This window comes from Oncorhynchus kisutch, linkage group LG15 (assembly GCF_002021735.2).
Source record: "Oncorhynchus kisutch isolate 150728-3 linkage group LG15, Okis_V2, whole genome shotgun sequence".
NCBI lineage: Eukaryota > Metazoa > Chordata > Actinopteri > Salmoniformes > Salmonidae > Oncorhynchus > Oncorhynchus kisutch.
The window spans coordinates 12,444,935-12,450,748 of record NC_034188.2 but is presented as its reverse complement, the minus strand read 5'-3'; positions in this window follow the sequence as shown (position 1 = coordinate 12,450,748).

Sequence of the window (5,814 nt, the reverse complement as noted above, 5' to 3'; positions counted from 1 at the left end):
TGGCCCCAGGAAGAGTAGCTGCTGCTGTTATGTCATGTTTCATGTTTTGTGTGGCCCCAGGAAGAGTAGCTGCTGCTGTTATGTCATGTTTCATGTTTTGTGTGGCCCCAGGAAGAGTAGCTGCTGCTGTTATGTCATGTTTCATGTTTTGTGTGGCCCCAGGAAGAGTAGCTGCTGCTGTTATGTCATGTTTCATGTTTTGTGTGGCCCCAGGAAGAGTAGCTGCTGCTGTTATGTCATGTTTCATGTTTTGTGTGGCCCCAGGAAGAGTAGCTGCTGCTGTTATGTCATGTTTCATGTTTTGTGTGGCCCCAGGAAGAGTAGCTGCTGCTGTTATGTCATGTTTCATGTTTTGTGTGGCCCCAGGAAGAGTAGCTGCTGCTGTTATGTCATGTTTCATGTTTTGTGTGGCCCCAGGAAGAGTAGCTGCTGCTGTTATGTCATGTTTCATGTTTTGTGTGAACCTCAGGAAGAGTAGCTGCTGCTTTTGCAACCGCAAATGGGGATCCTAATAAAATACCAAATACACATGTTAAGCAGATGTTACTGTGAGCATAGCGAAATGCTTGTGTTTCTAGCTCCAACAGTGCAATAATATCTAACAAGTAATATCTAACAAGTAATATCTAACAATTTCACAACAATACACACAAATCTAAAGTAAAGGAATGGAATTAAGAATATGTAAATATTTTGGTCTCCCGAGTGGTGCAGCGGTCTAAGGCACTGCATTGCGTTACTAAGGTCCCTGGTTCATATCCTGGACTGTGCCACAACCAGCTGTGGTCGGGAGTCCCATAGGACGGCGAACAATTGGCCCAGGGTCATCCGGGTTAGGGGAGCGTTTGGCCCAGCGTCGTCCGGGTTAGGGGAGGGTTTGGCCCAGCGTCGTCCGGGTTAGGGGAGGGTTTGGCCCAGCGTCATCCGGGTTAGGGGAGGGTTTGGCCCAGCATCGTCCGGGTTAGGGGAGGGTTTGGCCCAGCGTCGTCCGGGTTAGGAGAGGGTTTGGCCCAGCGTCGTCCGGGTTAGGGGAGGGTTTGGCCCAGCGTCGTCCGGGTTAGGAGAGGGTTTGGCCCAGCGTCGTCCGGGTTAGGGGAGGGTTTGGCTAGTGGGGCTTCAGCCTGAGGGCTGACCCCGGATGCCAGTTGAAAATGTTATATATATATATATATATATATACTATATATAAATGTTATGTTGATAGAATATATATAGAAGTCCAGGACCGAGTTGCACATGGCGGGGTTCAGACCCAGGGCCTCGAGCTTAGTGATGAGCTTGGAGGGTACTATGGGGTTGAATGCTGAGCTATAGTCAATGAACAGCATTCTCACATAGGTATTCCTCTTGTCCAGATGGGATAGGGCAGTGTACAGTGTGATGGCAATTGCATTGTCTGTGGATCTATTGGGGTGGTAAGCAAATTGAAGTGGGTCTAGGGTGTCAGGTAAGGTAGAGGTGATATGATCCTTGACAAGTCCCTCAAAGCACTTCATGATGACAGAAGTGAGTAGTCATTTAGTTCAGTTACCTTTGCTTTCATGGGTACAGAAACAATGGTGGTGTGTGTGTGTGTGTGTGTGTGTGTGTGTGTGTGTGTGTGTGTGTGTGTGTGTGTGTGTGTGTGTGTGTGTGTGTGTGTGTGTGTGTGTGTGTGTGTGTGTGTGTGTGTGTGTGTGTGTGCGTGCGCGTGCGTGTGCGTGTGTGTGTGTGTATGTGTGTGTGTGTGTGTGTAGTGATGGCAGTCAGGCAGGAATTGTTGTCGTGTACTTCCTTGTATTTGTTGGAGTAGATGAGTGTTTGTGGTGATGAGACAGATAAGGCATAGCTAATCTTTGATCAAACGGGGAAAAATATACCAGGGAGATATTTCACATATTGCAACATATTGTAAACTGAGTGTAAGTCGCTCTGAATAAAAATGAGAGATGTAAAATGTCATGTAAATGTTTCCTCTGTGCAGTATTCACAGAGGACACATGATCTTATAAGCAGAAGACAGATGACACACACAGAATTGACGATGCACAGAGTAACACATGAACAACAGGGAGCAAATGTAAGTAAGTACTGTAACTAAATGTAACGAGCAAACTCCATGTTGATCCTATATTTACTGTGGTTATCTAGCCACAATAAGACGTTTGAATTTACTTTTGAACAGCCCCCACCCATCTTTACTTTGAATCCAGACCATAACCATAACAGCTCATGGGGTGTGTGCTCAGTCCCCTCCTGTCCTCCCTGTTCACCCACGACTGCATGACCAGGCACGACTCCAACACCATCATTAAGTTTGCAGACGACACAACAGTGGTTGGCCTGATCACCGACAACGACGAGACAGCCTATAAGGAGGAGGTCCTGGCCTGGCCGGGTGGTGCCAGAATAACAACCTATCCCTCAACATAATCAAGACAAAGGAGATGATTGTGGACTACAGGAAAAGGAGGACCGAGCCACGCCCCCATTCTCATCAACGGGGCTGTAGTGGAGCAGGTTGGGAGCTTCCAGTACCTTGGTGTCTACATCACCAACAAACTATCATGGTACAAACACACTGAGACAGTTGTGAAGAGGGCACGATAAAGCGTATTCCCCCTCAGGAAACTAAAAAGATTTGTCATGGGTCCTCAGATCCTCAAAAGGTTCTACAGCTGCAACATCGAGAGCATGGTACTGGTTGCATCACCACCTGGTACGGCAGCTGCTCGGTATCCGACCGCAAGGCACGACAGAGGGTAGTGTGAACGGCCCAGTACATCACTGGGGCTAAGCTGCCTGCCATCCAGTACCTCTACACCAGGCAGTGTCAGAGGAAGGCCCTAATAATTGTCAAAAAATTGACCCCAGCCACCCTAGTCATAGACTGTTCTCTCTGCTACCGCATGGCAAACGGTACCGGAGCGCCAAGTCTAGGACCAAAAGGCTTCTCAACAGCTTCTCCCCAAAGCCATAAGACTCCTGAACAGGCAAACAAATGGCTACCCGGACTATTTGCATTGTGTCCCGCCAACCCGCCAACCCCTCACCCGCCAACCCCTCTTTTTCGCTGCTGCTACTCTCTGTTTATCATATATGCATAGTCACTTTAACAATACCTACATGTACATACTACCTCAATCAGCCCGACTAACCAGTGCCTGTATATAGCCTCGCTGCTGTATATAGCCTCTCTACTGTTATAGCCTCTCTACTGTATATAGCCTCTCTACTGTATATAGCCTCGCTACTGTTATAGCCTCTCTACTGTATATAGCCTCGCTACTGTTATAGCCTCTCTACTGTATATAGCCTCGCTACTGTATATAGCCTCTATACTGTATATAGCCTTTCTACTGTTATAGCCTCGCTACTGTATATAGCCTCTCTACTGTATATAGCCTCTCTACTGTTATAGCCTCTCTACTGTTATAGCCTCTCTACTGTTATAGCCTCGCTACTGTATATAGCCTCTCTACTGTATATAGCCTCTCTACTGTTATAGCCTCTCTACTGTTATAGCCTCTCTACTGTATATAGCCTCTCTACTGTATATAGCCTCTCTACTGTTATAGCCTCTCTACTGTATATAGCCTCTCTACTGTATATAGCCTCTCTACTGTATATAGCCTCTCTACTGTTATAGCCTCGCTACTGTATATAGCCTCGCTACTGTTATAGCCTCTCTACTGTTATAGCCTCGCTACTGTATATAGCCTCTCTACTGTATATAGCCTCTCTACTGTATATAGCCTCTCTACTGTTATAGCCTCGCTACTGTATATAGCCTCTCTACTGTTATAGCCTCGCTACTGTATATAGCCTCTCTAATGTAATAGTCTCGCTACTGTATATAGCCTCTCTACTGTTATAGCCTCGCTACTGTATATAGCCTCTCTACTGTTATAGCCTCTCTACTGTTATAGCCTCGCTACTGTATATAGCCTCGCTAATGTTATAGCCTCGCTACTGTTATAGCCTCGCTACTGTTATAGACTCTCTACTGTTATAGCCTTTCTACTGTATATAGCCTCTCTACTGTATATAGCCTCGCTAATGTTATAGCCTCGCTACTGTGTATAGCCTCGCTAATGTTATAGCCTTGCTACTGTATATAGCCTCGCTACTGTTATAGCCTCGCTACTGTATATAGCCTCGCTACTGTTATAGCCTCGCTACTGTTATAGCCTCTCTACTGTTATAGCCTCTCTACTGTATATAGCCTCTCTACTGTATATAGCCTCGCTAATGTTATAGCCTCTCTACTGTATATAGCCTCGCTAATGTTATAGCCTCTCTACTGTATATAGCCTCGCTAATGTTATAGCCTCTCTACTGTTATAGCCTCTCTACTGTATATAGCCTCTCTACTGTATATAGCCTTGCTAATGTTATAGCCTCTCTACTGTATATAGCCTCACTACTGTATATAGCCTCTCTACTGTATATAGCCTCACTACTGTATATAGCATCTCTACTGTATGTAGCCTCTCTACTGTTATAGCCTCACTACTGTATATAGCCTCTCTACTGTATGTAGCCTCTCTACTGTATATAGCCTCTCTACTGTATATAGCCTCACTACTGTATATAGCCTCTCTACTGTATATAGCCTCGCTAATGTTATAGCCTCTCTACTGTATATAGCCTCTCTACTGTATATAGCCTTGCTAATGTTATAGCCTCTCTACTGTATATAGCCTCTCTACTGTATATAGCCTTGCTAATGTTATAGCCTCTCTACTGTATATAGCATCTCTACTGTATGTAGCCTCTCTACTGTTATTTTTCACTGTCTTTTTACTGTTGTTTTATTTCATTACTTATCTATTGTTCACCTCATACCTATATTTTACTTAACAATTGCACTGTTGGTTAGGGCTTTTAAGCAAGCATCTCACTGTAAGGTCTACACCTGTTGTATTCGGCGCACGTGACAAATAAACTTTGATTTGATTTGATATAGTGAAGAATATGGTGGTGTACACACACAGTAACATGTGCATACTTGTTAGTACACGTTCCCGAACCAGCAGAGTTACTATCAAACTGACACTCCTCACAGGTTCCACCCTCTCTCTCTGCCTTCACTTTGGGAACCCAACCCAGTATTCTTCCACTAGGTCAACATCAGATCTAGTCCCTGCCCTGAGCTTGTTTCTGGTCGTAGGCTACTACTTACTCATAGCTCTATTATCTACGGGTACAATTCAATAAGTGAAGCATGTTTATTGCCCGTGAGAATCACCTTTGCAACAGAAGTAAGAGCTCTGCAGAACTTGAGCAATGATGGTACGTTTTGGTGTGTTATCTTGGCACAGATAAAGAGAGGTGTGGCGTCACAATACTACAGAGGAGTTATTTTCCTATGTTTGTTTTCTTCCCCTTTCACAGCTCATGTAGTTCTGTTATGTTGAAGGTGGGTTATTTTGATAATTATAGGTATTGTGGTAGATTACATAACTAGTACAACCAAACATTCCCAATACATCTAATTTACTCTCATGTCGACTGACATTTTTGTGGCTATACCTCAAATGCTGTTGAAGAACAATGCTCAGCGTTTTGGGGAAATGTGTCGTTAAGTACAAATAGTCACGCAACGTAGCAAACGTTGAAGCGAACTGAATGCACCCCAGGTGTGCCATTGGGTTACATGTTTCTTTTTGCTTTCTCCTTGTATTCGGCGACCCCTAGCGCATGAGAAGGGAACGACAGGCAACACCTGGAGTATCCTGCAGGTGGCACCAAATATCGTGGTCATGTCAAGTATGGGGCGGGAGCAATGCCCTGATTGGGTCAACTCGAGTCCCTCAAAAGCTGGCAAAACAT